Genomic DNA, 15,095 nt, shown 5'->3' with positions numbered 1-15,095 from the left:
ACTTTCATCTGTTGATCAGTTAGAAAGCCAATTGTCTTCAAAGTCAGACTTCCTTTACAAGAGAGAATTTTCTAAGTATCTTGAGCATTTCCAGGACAGAGCTTCCATAAACTGTAAAGATACCCTGCCTTCTCATCGCAGCTGTGCTATTTGGCTCATTGCCTCGGGTGAGAGATATCGTGTAGAGGAGATATGAAAGCCAAGTTCACTTATTCTGTTCCCAAAGAATTATGAAGAGATTAAAGGATGTAGGATGGAGAATGGGATATATGAGAAGCTCAGAGGGACTGGGTTTTGGGTAAGTACAAGATCAAAGAAGGGGGGCTATTCTTTTTATTTTAATAATGATTTTATTTAACCTTATTTATTTGTTTATTTTAATTTGACCAGAGAGGGACAGAGTGACTTAGAGAGTGAAAGTGAAAAGGAAGCCACCAGGTCCAGGACTCGAACCACAGTCTGCAATATGGGAGTCCAGTGCTCTTAATCACCATGCCCCCTGCCAGCCCGGGGGCTATTCTTTTAAAGTTCACTTTAAGGAATCCAGAAGGTAATGATCTTAGAGGCTCTCATCAGCTTTAAAGATCCATATCAAAGTAAAATAGGGAGTAGAAATGTTTCACCTTTCCGGACCTTGACTTTATTCTCTGAGGGCCAGAGGTTGTCAAAGAGTGACAGCAGTGGGACCAGCAGTTAGTGTAATGGCTATGTAGCTGGACTCCCACGTAGTCGACCGCGGTTCGAGTTCCAGACCCGGTGGCTTAAACTCACGCCGGGTGCGTGTGCGTGCGTGCCCAAGATCCCGAGAGGAGAATGGAGGAGAAGGGATTGCGGCGTGGCCATCCCCCCTGGGGGGTGATTTCCTGCTTTCTATCTCTCTGTCTCTCTGTCTGTCTGGCGAGCGCATGCGCCCTATAACAAAAAAAAAAAAAAAAAAAAAAAAAAAGAGTGACAGCAGCATCAGCAACAGCATAAGCATCAGTATCAGCATTGGCTTTTACCTGGGAATGTGTTAAAAATGCAAATTATTTGCACTCCAGACCTGCTCAATCAAAAGCTCTGAGGGTAAAGCTCAGCAACCTCTGTTAATAAGACCTCCAGGTGTTTCGAAAGTTAAGCACTGTTGCTCTGTGGACTATGATTTGGAAATTTCTGTAGATCCTCCAGAGGCAGACACCGATGAGGCTGAGTGAAGTCAAGTGTCCCTGCCTGGGACCTACGGAAGTGAGAGGAAAGGGGGCCTTCGTGAAGGCCCCATGGTGGATGGAGAAGGTAGTGATATTTAAAGGCATTTTGTGACACCGATGAGAACAAAAAAGAGGGTGAGACTATCAAGGAACACCATTGAGCCTTAACCAAGCTGGGTGAGATGGACTCTCCAACGTCAGGTACAGATAGCAAAAGGGCATACATCAACCAAGGGACATCTCTGCAGAGCGACCTGAGAAAGTGAAAGACACCCAGCAATCCTGACCTCTTCAGTCTTCAAACCATGAAGATCCAGTAGTGATACTTCTCTCATCTCACTCCCAGATAGCCACATATCATCTTGGAAAAAAGATTATTGAAGGGAGATAAAAACATGAAAGAGTGGTTATCATACCTAATTGGCCATGCTCTTACCAAAAAAGATCATTTAAAGAGTCTGACCCTGAGTAACCAAATGTTTCTACTGAAAGAGAACTGTTGACTCGTGAGAATCTGGAACTTCATTATTGGAAGCTATGAGCTCCTAGTCCTCAGAGAAAGTGGGTAATATGGAAGCTCAGGGAGGTGTTAGAGGAAAATGACCTATGTATCAAGAAGCAAGATGTATAAACTTGGAACTATGCTATAAACGTTTGTAACTTGCAGTACAATGCCTACATTTTTGCTACCCAGTACTCTTGAAAGCAAACTATTTCAGTAGAGAAATGATGGAAGGAAATCATTTTAAGGAGATCTTAAAATTCTGAGAACTACTCATGACGGGTTTACAGTTTGCCCTTGGTAAATTCTTCTCCAACCTCCCTCTGTTACAGATAAACCATCAGGCAAATTTGCCAATAGAGGCCTGATGCCAAGTGTCTAGGTGGAAGAGTTTGGCAATATTAGAACACTGGGCAAATTGGGAAGGGTCAAGAAGAAATTCCATATTTAAGACACTCATTTAAGTGAGATAAACATGACAGGTTTAATATAAAGGAATACAAAATGAAACAAAAGATAAGAAAGCAATGGATTTCTTTGTTACTAAGATTGGTCAATCCGCACTACATTTTTCAATTATTACAATGTCAAAAGTATGATCTTGGAAAAATCACACCAATGTACCTTGACCGGAAGGTATTAGAAGCGCTTTAGAAATGTTCCCAGGCAGTGTGTTTAAATATTTATGAACAATTCCTATAAATGACTTCTGGCCAGTTGTAATAATTAGGTGTATTCAGATGATATAATCTTCCCATCCCCTGAAAATGTGCTGACTGAAGAACACTCACCTGAAACAGCCTCAGTTCACTGTGCTGACCTGATTTTTTTCTTCCTGGAAAGATTGGTTTTCTATTTTTAGTTACTTTAAAAAAAACTTTTTAATTGAAGTAGCTTTGTGTAAGTAAAATGCAGAAATCTTTATGTGTAGCTCAGTAAATTTTCACATAGGTTACAGTCATGTAACTCCCATTCTGATCAAGTTACAGAATATTTCTAATGCCCCAGAAGATCATGTGTCTAAGACAATAAACTCCATTTGAAAACTAATTATTATTCTGACTTTCTTCTGTTTACTTCTTCAACTTTGGAACTGATATAAATGGAATCAAATTGCAGTAATATTTTCATGACTGGCTTCTTTCACTCAGCGATCTGTCTGTGAGGTTCATTCAATTCGTTTCACTCAATAATATCTTGCTTCTCCTTGCCATGTTGCATTCCATGGAATACATATATCATAATTTTTTTAGATTAACATTTGGGTTGTTTTTAGCTACAGACTCATATGAATTAAAGCACCATGACCAGTCTTGCACAGGCAATGGGGAACATAAGCATTCATTTCTGTTCGGTACAAACCCAGGAGTAGAAATAAGATATATCTATTTAACTCAAATAAACACTGTCAGCTTTCCAAAATAGTTGCACCAATTTCTAGTCTCACCTAAAAGGCTGGCTTTTTAAAGGTTACAAACCATCTATTCTTTCAAGATTGGCCTTTTTCAGCTCTGGCCACCTAAAGGTGGTATGTTTATAGTTATCACATAGGGCATAAATGTGCTGGACAGGAATGTTTTTTACTTGTTCATTTTCAAATTCAGCTGTGTATATGCCCACCAAGGAAAGAAGACCTCTGCAGGAAGCAATTGCAACTGCTCCGCAACCAGCAAAACGATGATTAGTTCTTCATGTCTTAAATATAGCTTTTTCTCTACATTTAAAAATTACTGAACCAGCTCACCTATCAGAATTTCTCTAACCCCAAATGATATTTTTTTCTTAAATTTCCATTTTTATTTTATATTAAAAAGCATCCATTGTATGCTTATGGAAGAAATTTCGAAAAATATATAGAAGATGAGAACCCGTAATCTATTAATATTCTTGCAGTATGCTTCCAGAATTTATTTACATGTGAAAGAGTTATAGCTATATCAAAGTTGTTTTCCTTCAAAGGTTTTATAACTTGTGCTTTTAGTTTTTGTTTGCTCTTTTTGTTTTATTTATCCTTGTAACATATATATCTTTCCCTGTCAATAACTATAAATATGCATCATGTTTAATAACAGCAAATAATTCCATTGTATATACATTCCATAATTGACTTGGCTGTTCTGCATTGATGGACATTTATATTAATGTTGTTCCTCTGTCAAAAATAATGATGTAGCAAACATTTTTTTTAAGTTCATGATAGGGTACACAGGCAAGAGACAGAGAGAAAGAGAAGAACCCTCTACAGTGCCTGGTCATACTGTGACCCTCTTTCTCCTGGTCACATCATGACCCTGTTTCTCCAGTCCTCCAACCTACTAGGATCCTGGGCACAAGTGCTTGCTCCCAGTGTGTTTTCAGATTGATTGGGCCAGGGACTCAAACCCTGGTTGGCACATGGCTTCCAGTTTTACAATCTGGTATAGTACCAACTGTGCCATAGAGGCTGGGCCAACATTCTTGCATATACATATATATATTTATAACTTTTATTTTGTTATCTTACCCAGTCACAGGGAGCACTACTAGAATATTGTGAAATAATCATAGTGATTATATTGAAAAAGGATATTTTTGTCTATATATATGTAAAATCTTGTACACAGCCAAATATGTTTCTTAGGATAAAATCTAAAAGTTTAAATACCCAGCTGTTAGTTGTAATATTCTTTTTAGTCATCACTGCCTATTGGCCTTCTGTAGTGCCCATTTTAATGAATATTTATTTGATTGTAAGTAAGGTTAGAAATATTCCTGTAGTTGGGACCAGCAGTTGGCGTAATGGCTATGTCACTAGACTCCCATGTAGTCGACCACGGTTCAAGTGTTCAAGTCCTGGACCCACTGGCTTCAACTCACGCTGGGCACGTGTGCGTGCGTGCCCAAGATCCTGAGGGGAGAATGGAGGAGAAGAGATTGCAGCATGGCCATCCCTCCTGGGGGGTGATTTCTCGCTTTCTGTCTCTCTGTCTCTCTCTCTCTTTCTGGTGAGCACAGACACCCTATAGCAACAAAAAAAAAATAAAAAGAGGAAGAAAAAGAAATATTCCTATAGTTTTTATTGACCATTTGCAGTTATTACTTTGTAAATTGCTTACTTCCTTTATTAGGTCATATTTCCTTTGCTATGCAAAAACTTCTATATGATAAAATCAATGGATGTTTTGCCTATTACAATTCTTTTAAATATTTTCCTTTTTTAGCAAATTAGTGTTTCCATTATTCAAACATGTATTTATATTCTCCAGCAGGATGTTGTAATTTTTTCCTCATGGACAGTATTCTAGGCACTTATTAAATTCAATTGCTATATATTTTGCATGATCATTACACATTTGAATTGAATTATTTTTAGTACATTATACTCTTCATTATAACACATGCTGATTGCTTATTAAAATATTGTTGATTATATGTATATCGGAAATCTATTGAGATTTATGTATTTCTGTGGTCAGTTTTTTTAGTTAATACTTGTTATTAATTTCTACACATATGTCAGTAGATTCTCTTGGTTTTTTCCAAATAAATAATCAAGTTGTAGGCAAAAAAAAATAATTTCTTTATTTTCAATATTTATAACTTTTATTTTGTTATCTTACCCAGTCACAGGGAGCACTACTAGAATATTGTGAAATAATCATAGTGATTATATTGAAAAAGGATATTTTTGTCTTTTTTTCCTTCCAATTTAACTTAATTTATTTTGCTATTACTTTTAATGCTGGCATTAGTTTTGAGTTATAAAGTTTTTGATCATATGCAGGGTTATTTTTTCCTATTTTTAAAAGTTTTTCTAGACATAAAAATTATTTCTATAGAAACACAGTAACATGTCTTGAGATGATAATATGAGTCTTTAAGTAAATGGAAAAAGTGGATTGGATATCAGATACTAATTGAGAAGTGGATGATGGGGATGAGTGGGAGGACCTCAGGAAAAAAGCATGTAAGAGACACAAACAAGTGAAGTTCCTTGTTGAAACTGATGGATAAGGTAATATTCTTGACGTGGTTATCACATACTGTATGCGAACTTTGCAAAACCACATTGTACAATATAAAGATGCACAATTAAATGAACATAAGAAATTATAAAAAAAATGAACAAAGGAAACCTCCCTAAAAAACCAACAACAAAATAGAGCTTCTAGTTCCAAGTAATTCTTGCATTCCAATTATAAACTCTGTTTTGTTATGGAGGAATTTTTCTCTCATAAATCTGGGGATTTACTTCCCAACTTTGGGATAAAATGTTAGACATTGTAAGTAAATTTGTGGGTCCATAGTTTTGTTACTTGGCAACTCGGAGGTTTTACTTTTTCCCCTCTAGTTATGCTACCCTGGTAAAATAACGATGGTTGTTTCCATTGTTTTCTCTTTTCTTCCAATAATGCCTTCATTAGACTGTATCACATGCCAGGGGTTGTGTTGGGCAGTGTGGATACACTCATGACTGAGTCTGTTTCTTGAAAATTTGAAAATTAGCCCAGTCCAATGTTTAGGGTGTGGAGGAGAATTGCATGGAGTTATTGACAACTTCCCTTGTTTCTTCCAGTTAATGATATAACTCAGTCTTCTACTTCTGTCATTCATGTTTTATTAAAATTATTCATCTCAAGGAGAGTTTAATATTATCTTTTCAAAAAAGTTTACTTAGTTGTCTGTTGAAAGAGAGCAAGAGAGGTAATCACCTGCAACATGATCTTAGGCTACAATCCCCTCATCCAACCCGGTCAGCCAGGATCACAGATAAGCATGTGCAAGCTGACCCAGGAACCTAACCCAATCTTCCATTTGGTTTCCAGCATTGCAGATTGTTGTATAATCCTACCACTGTACCACTGTGGCTGGGCCTGGTGTTCTATAACAAATTAATCTTCTCCATTGTTCCAGTGTCTTATTTATGTGTTTCAGATTTCTCTTTTTTCTCCCCTTTGATGTAATTGTTATGGTTTTGTTTTTGTTGTTGTTACTTTGTTTTGTTTACAAATGTGAAACAAGGTACAATTACCCTCCCATCCACATATTCTGTTTTAGTCACATAATTGATATTATGTCAAAAATATTTGTTAATTCTGGGAGAAATCATAAATACGCTGAATGCAGTTTTTTAAGTAATAGAAAAATCACTGTCCTATGTGACCTTGGGAAAAGAAATCAGTTGCCTAGGACTCAGTTCCCTAATCTATTACTTGAGAAAAGTATGATTTTTCTTAAGACCAACAGATGTGTTTTCAGAACCTGCTGTAGGGCCTGGAACAATGGCTCCTACAGAGCAGGCTTTTGCTAACCATTTATTGAATTGAGTTCTCTGCTAGAGGGCAGGAAAAATGATTAAATAACTTCTTGAGATGCTTTTCATTTCTAAGAGCTATACCATTTTATTAAAAGTACAATTATAATAATGAAAATAAAGTATTGTCAAAGAATCAAAGACCCAATGAAAATTTATAGACCAGCCAGTTTTCCTTTTTTTTTTTCTTTCTTAAATTTGCCAGAGGATTTGTGTGCTCACCTGACAGAGACAGAGAGAAAAAGAGAGAGAAAGTGAGAAAACACTCTGCATAGGGAATCATCCTGCCACAATCCCTTCTCCTCCATCTTTCCCTTCTTTTCAGATTTTGGGCACGCACACACACACACACACACACACACACACACACACCCAGTGTTCCTCAAGTACCAGATCTGGAACTCCAACCATTTAGACAGCCATGTGGAATCCAGCTTTCTTTACCACTATGCCACTGGCTGGCCCTAGTGTTTTCCTTTTTTATGAACTATCTATCAACATGATCACTCACCCCTAATTTAATAATTTACTAGTCACATTGTTGAGAAAATATCGAAGTCCTTTATGCTGAACTCAGCAAGGCCAATAATTCTAGTTGTCATTGCATAAAAGAGAAAATGAAATAGTTTAACTGTATGCCTACAAATTAATAACAAGTTATTTCACACTAATGCTTAAATCCATAAATTTCATGGTGTCGGTATTTTTGTTTCTTATTTGTTTTTTTCCAAGTCCAGCCTTCAGTGTGTGCTCACATGGGTGATTTGCGTGGTTTTGAAAAAAAGATCAAGGAAGAAAGAGCTCACACTGCAAGATATTCGTAGTCACTATTCAGTACTAAGTTGAGAGTAAACTTGACAAGATATGAAAGTAAAGCATAATTCTGTTATTCTTAGTTGCACTTTCATAGGGGCCCTCTTTGTGTTTTTGTTGTTCTTCTCTCCTACAATATTTCCTTTCATATGGAAGGGTTGTATTTCCAGGAGCAATGGTGAATGGTATTATTTTAGGAATTCCATTTATTTGAACAATGCATAGTAAATATTTTCCATCACAATCATCCACAGTGAATAATTGCATCAATGCTGGATTTCAGGCATGGGTGCCATATCAGACTGTCAAGTAAGCAATCTCTCACCTAAACTTCCATGGAGATATAATCATATTGAAAACTGTTAAGTATCATTTTAATCTCCTAAATGGGATTGGTGGTATTAGACAATGTTTCTTAAGCTTCTAGATTTTGAGGATCTTATAGATTGGTTATTTAAGCAAGTTTTTTTTTTTAAATAAGATCATTTAGTTTAACTTTCATAATCATACTTGTTTTTGAAACCATTACTTTGTTGAATTATCTTAGTGTGGCTATAATATTGAATAAACTCCTACTTGGGACCTAAGCCTCCTTCATTTTATAAGAGGGCAGAGTGACTTGGAAGCAGTCTAATTGTTTTCATCTAGTATTTTCCTTCCCAAAACTAAGTCAGTTTTCTCCCAGAAGTGAAATAAATACATGTGATCATTTATATGTCTTTATTTGACTAAGTATAATTAAGACATTATGTAGTACCTTTTCTAGAATCATTTTTTACAAATAGAGATAAAGAAAAGCATACATCATGAGACTGTAGTTAATAAAATTGTATTGGATTAGGGATTTTTGTTTTATTAGTAGATTTTAGCTGCTCTTGTCACACATAGCCTGTGTGCCTCTGATTCAGGGTAGTTGAGATTAAGGGTGAGTCATGACATGAAGAGCCTGTGAAGACTGCCTGTCTTTCTCTCTCTCTCTCTCTCTCTCTCTCTCAGAAGAAATGAGTCAATAAACAAAATAATCTTTAAGTTTTTTAAAGGTGCATACATTCTTTGATTACAGCTTGAGCTCTGCGGAAAATTGGTTACTATGTCCTGCTGGAGTAGAAGCAATGACCTGGGATAAGAGACCTTTCCAGGGTACCCAGCTAACCTTACTTCTAATGACTGCATTCACAAAAGCATTAAGCTAATATCTCATTATGTAATGAGGTTTCTTCTGGTTCAGATATTTGGTGACCTATGAACTTGTTTCTGTGAGTTTTCATTACTGATACGTTTACTTAGAGTAATTGTTGGAAACGATAAAGGGAAGCTATGACCTGAACTCCAAGGAGATTTCAGCCTAAGAGCACCAAGTTGATGGTGCTCTGAATATGGATTCTGTGGAGCTTGGGGCTCTTTGGCTTTTGTTCAAAACTAATGGAGAGAAATATTCATGCCTGGTAGTGAACTGAAGAGGCTTAAATCAGAGGGAGGTGGTGAACCCTGAGTTTACTGTTTTTCATTATGTGGAAAAGCATGAAAAGTCCTTTAAAACTGAGTTCTTCCATTCACCTTCTTTGAATGACAATGCATATTGATAGACTTCCTGTATGATTTTCCTGCATACCCTGGAAAGCAGAAATTTCATGTGGAATACTATCTGTAGAAACCTCCTCTGAAGCCCTGACACTCCTTTTTCTTCTCAGTCATCCATGTTATGATGGCATTTCAGCATGAAAGTGAGTTTTCCATTTCATTGCTTGCTAAATTGAAGCTCTTTGATAAATGGCATACATACCATTTTTTGTATGGTGTATACAAATGCTGTGATATTTGACAAAAAGCAATTTTAAAGTTTTACTTTTGCATTTCATGTATTTATTGTTCGAGTTACCTTGAGAAATGGTTAGGGTATCATACTGCATACATTCTAAAATTGGCTTGAATGTACATTTTAGATAGAAAAGGATCTAAGTTTGTGTTGTAGTTTTTTTTAAACAAACAAACAAAAAAACTGTTGTCCACCACATGGCATCAGAATTTACTATCCACTTTGTATTTAGAACTAATTGTATTAGAAATTAATACTGTATATAAAAAATAACAAGCTATATTTTAAGAATATTTCTGATACTCTTCATAGAAATATTGGGTTGTCAGAAAAGTCATGACATATTTTTCTATGCAGTAATGTGTCATGACTTTTTTGACAGTCCAATAATAATATTGTATATGATGAGACAGTTTATAGTTTGATGTTGTTTGGTTGTTCTCTTTCTCTTTTAAAAAAATAATTATTGTATTTAACTTTATTTATTTATTTATTTATTTTTATTTGAACAGAGAGGGACAGAGTGAGAGCAAGAGAGAGAAGAGAAGCGAGAAAGCAAGTCCTCTTTCTATTTTTGTTGTTCTTTTTTATTTTTTTGTTGGTCTTTTGCTGTTCTTCTTTGTTTTGTTTTTTGTTGATCTTTTCATCTAGCTATTTTTCTTCCCCAAACTAAGTCAGTTTTCCCCCGAAGTGAAATAAATACATGTGATTATGTATATGTATTTATTTGATTAAATATAATAAAGAAATTATGTAGTACTTTTTCTCGAATGTCTTTCTGCAAATAGTGATAAAAGTGTACATCATGAGGCTGTGGTTAATAAAATTGCATTGGATTAGAGATTTTTGTCCCAGGTCTGGGACTCAAACCATGGTCGGCCATGTCGGAGTCCGGTGCCCTTAACCTTTAAGCCAGCTGATGGCCTCTGGTTGTTCTCTTTCAAAGCTGTAATTTAAAAGATTATCATCTCAAATGACAAAAATGTACCTGAGTTTCCACTTTATGCTATCAGAACCTGTATTTTACATTTGGGGGTAGGTGTCCAGTTTAACCCTCCTTAATGCCTTTGTAAGAGAAAAATGCCTTATTACTCTGGAGAAATATAATAGTAGGTAAACAACTGGGGATAGAAGCCTAAAAACGGCAGCTAATTCTCAGTGATTGACATCAGTACAGTAAATTCATGCTTACATAATTTGTTTGAAAATCAATATTCATTTGCAATTTTTTCTTTCTGTTATTATTTCCCTCAATTAAAAAAATAGAAAGGAGTGAAGTCAGAAAGAAATACACAGTTTCAGATGTGCAGGAATTTGTTAATTCCTGAGATTTCATGTCAACCTAGAGACTTTCTTCATGGGTGTTTTGGACATACAATATGGCAATTACTTGCTGTGTAAAGTCTCTGAACATTCTTGCCTAGGTTGGAAATAGGAATGCTACTAGCTGTCATGAAGGACATTAGGACAATATTCTAATTCTCACATATTCTCACACAATGTAGAAGGATATAATGCAGTGAAGTGGAAAGGGTATGGACACAGGCCAAACACCTGTAGGTCCAGTTCTACCTCTGCCACTTAATGGTTACACTATCTTGATCAAACTGTTTTGACCTTCCTGAGCTTCAGTTCCCACCTGCATAAAACTGGAATGGATATATCTAGCTGGTGGAGTTATTAAGATTAGAAAGAGGACCAGGTCTAGTTCCTGTCATGCAGTGGTATTGTGCTACTCAAGAGAAACCAGATCTAACATGGCAGCCAAGGTTTGGATCTCCAGCTCAGATAGCCCAAAGCACACCACGCACACACTGAAAATCCTCAAGCCGAGGGACTGGAGGAATATTGCAGTGTGAAGGATTCTATGGAGAGTGCTTTCTCTCTCTCTTCCTTCTTGTCCCCTCCCTCTCTCTGTCTCTCTCTGTCTCTCTCTAACTAGCACACATGCCCTTTGGCAAAATTTAAAAAGGAAGAGAGGACAGAAGAAAGGAAGGAAAAGTAACAAAGAAAGAAAAAAAGCTAATAAAATAAAAAGAGGGCTGATGGGTGGCACAGTGGTAATGCAATTAGACTCACATGGATTGTATCTTGGGGTTTCTCCTGGTAATCAGGACTGGTGGGCATTCCCAGAATCTGTGCTGGTTTAGATTTGGGGCGAATCAGTGTGAGGACCTTGCTGGTGGTGCTCGTCTCTCTATTGTACCCATTCTCTCTCTGTCTCTGCCTTTCATGGGAGAAATTAACATTTTTTTAAGTCAACGATTGTAAGACTGATTTCTTTTATAAAGTCAGATTTTTCCTATAGGGAAAAAAGACAGAGAGAGACAGAATGCAAGAAATCACCCCCAGGGGAGCATAGCCATGACACAATCCGTTCTCTTCCGTTCACCTCTTGGTATTTGGGGAACGCACGCACACCTGCCGAGCATGCTCTTTAAGCTGCTGGGTCCAGGGCTCAAATTGTAGTCCACTATGTTGGAGTCCAGCAACATAACCATTATACCATCTTGTTCTGTTTCTGTCTTTCATGGGAGAAATAAGTAAACATTTTTTTAAAAGATTAAAGAGAGATAAAATATATATGTTGTAATTTAGTGAGTGCTCACTAAATAGGCTTCATTTATCAAGTTTTCCAGTTAGTAGGAAATTCATCAACAGAATTTTTGAAGCATTCAAACGTACCCAGAGTCTGCCACTACTAGAAGGTGTAGAGTTTAACATTATCTTCTTATTAACATTATTCTTCCTTTTTGCCAGCATAATAGCTAGTTACTTGAATGAGTAATTACGTGACAGAGGTAAAACAGAGAACTCTAGAAGCGTGTATTTGACCACTGATTGATCATTTTCATAGTTAAAAAGGTAGATAATAATTTCAGGAAATGGTACAGAAGTAAAAAGAATTTCATTTTTAAATCAACTTCTGTTTCATGGTCCAAAACCCATTTTGGGCACTTTTCTTTTATCCATACCACTATTTTGATTTCCCTTCATTTACATTTTCCTGGCAATTATTTCTCTTCTTTAGAAGTGAGCTCCAAATCAAAATAAAATTATTTCCCCCTTGGCAGAGAAGACGTTAGCTAGGATATAAATTCTGTGCTGAATAATAGAGTGTTAAATCATTGATCTCCTTTCTGAGTTAGTGAGCCATGCAAATACTTTGGTTTTCATGCTGATGAAAGATGCGAAACTATTGAAGAATTAGACTTCGTTATTAACCTCAGTGCCGATCCTGACAGCTACGGTGTACTACAAGTAAGCAGGACCAGTCAGTGGTGAATAAAGCCAGCCTTGCCCTCACATACAGGACCGGCAAGTCCTTATAAAGTAACCTTGGAATACCATTTTCAGGGAGTTTGCAAGATAATTAATGGCAATCCATTAAACTCCATGCCAAATGGTGGAAAGAAAGTTTAAAATTGTTAATATCATTAAGAGTTGAATAATTTTGAATTTGAATCAAAATAGTTCCTTTAACCTACCTATTGTGAAAAAAACCACAATCTTTAAATATATGAGTCTTTATATGTTGATTTGGAAGCAAGTATGGATCCTGGATATAACTTTCCTTCTGCTCTCTGCCTTAGAAACCAAAATGAAAGAGAGATCATTTTGGGGGGAGATCGTTAACTGTTAGTTGATCCCTTTGAAAGAATAGCTGATGTGCATCTGGGAAATGTTGAAAAAAAAATCCATTCTAATCATTGATTAGCCTTTCTTACTTGTTTCTTCGCTTTTTAAGTTAATAGTATTGGAGTCAGCAGGTGGCCTGGTGGTTAAAGGTGCTAGGTTCCCACATGGCCGACTGCTGTTCGAATCCCAGACCTGGTGGCTTGCTTTCTTGCTGTCCCTTTCTTTCTCTCTCTGTTCAAATTTTAAAAATAATATCAAATGGAATCAAATAAGTAAATAAATATTTTTTAAAAAATAAATTAATGAATAATATTGGAGTTTTACATGAAATTGATTTTTTATCAGTTCGCTTATTTCCTCTAATTGAAAAAGGATACATACTCATTGTAGAATATGTAAAAATACAGAAGCGTGTAAGGAGCAAAATAAAACTAATCTTTTTCTCTGATGTCGTAATTGTCATTATGTTAATATGTTTCTTATATTTTCTGGTTCTGATTGTTTCAGTTTATTTTTTAAATAGTTGAGTCATACAAGTTTATAATAGGATATTATCACTTAGCCCTTTAACACATATATTCTCTCATATAAGGAAAATATCTTGGAAACATTATTTTAGTCCACGTTTATTATGGTATACATTTATTTAGCCATTTATTTCTTTTTAAAATATTAGACTATCTACTTCTCTTCATACTACTTTTTTTAAAAAAAAATTATAAGTAGCATGATGATCAACATCTATGCATATAAACATTTTTTCTGATTCTCAAATTTTCTCTTTTCAGTAGATTCCTGAAAAGTACTGTGTCAATGAGCATAAACATTTTAATGCAAGTTGGATTCCCAGAAGATTATATTGACTTACTTTGCAATTGTGACTTTTCCACTGCTTAGTTGGCTTTAAGACATGTGATGATTGTTTACCTCTTCTTCAATTAAAAAGTTTGTGGGACCAGCAGTAGATGTAATGGCTATGTCGCTGGACTCCCATGTAGCCAACCATGGTTCAGGTCCCAGACCCAGTGGCTTAAACTCACACGGCTGCATGTTCTTGCGTGCCCAAGATCCCGAGAGGAAAATGGAGGAGAAGGGACTACTGTGTGGCCATCCCCCCTGGGGGTGAGGGGTGATTTCTCACTTTTTGTCTCTCTGTCTCTCTCTGTCTTTCTGATGAGTGCATGTGCCCTATAGCATAAACCTCTCCAAAAAGAAAAAAAAAGTTCGTAAATAGGGCCCAACAGGTCGCATGGTGGTTAAGATGCTGGTCTCCCACATGTCTAACTATGATTCAAGTCTCAGTTCCAATGGCATAAAAAGTCACCCAGGCACATGTACATGTGTGTCCAAAAATCCTGAGAGGAGAAGGGAGAAGAAGGGATTGTGGCATGATCATTCCCCCTGCAGGGGAATAATTTCTTACTTTCTGTCTCCCTGTCTTTCAGTGTCTCTCTCCAGTGAGTGTACGTGCCATGTAGCAAAATTCTCTCTCAAAAATAAATAAATGCCTATTTTCAGGTGAATACAGGTATCAACTCTTGCCTTTGCTCAAAAATTCCTCATTTAGGGGGAACCAGCAGTTAGCATAATGGCTATGTCGCTGGACTCCCACGTAGTCGACCGCGGTTCGTGTCCCGGACCCGGTGGCTTAAAACTCACGCCGGGCACGTGTGCGTGTGTGCCCAAGATCCCGAGAGGAGAATGGAGGAGAAGGGATTGCGGCGTGACCATCCCCCCTGGGGGGTGATTTCTCGCTTTCTGTCTCTGTGTCTCTCTCTGTCTGTCTGGCGCGCGCACGCGCCCTACAGTGAAAATCTCTCCAAAAAAAAAAAATTCCTCATTTAT

Source organism: Tupaia chinensis, unplaced genomic scaffold (genome assembly GCF_000334495.1).
Source record: "Tupaia chinensis unplaced genomic scaffold, TupChi_1.0 Scaffold000368_1, whole genome shotgun sequence".
NCBI classification, from domain to species: domain Eukaryota; kingdom Metazoa; phylum Chordata; class Mammalia; order Scandentia; family Tupaiidae; genus Tupaia; species Tupaia belangeri.
Note: the sequence above shows the minus strand (reverse complement) of the source record.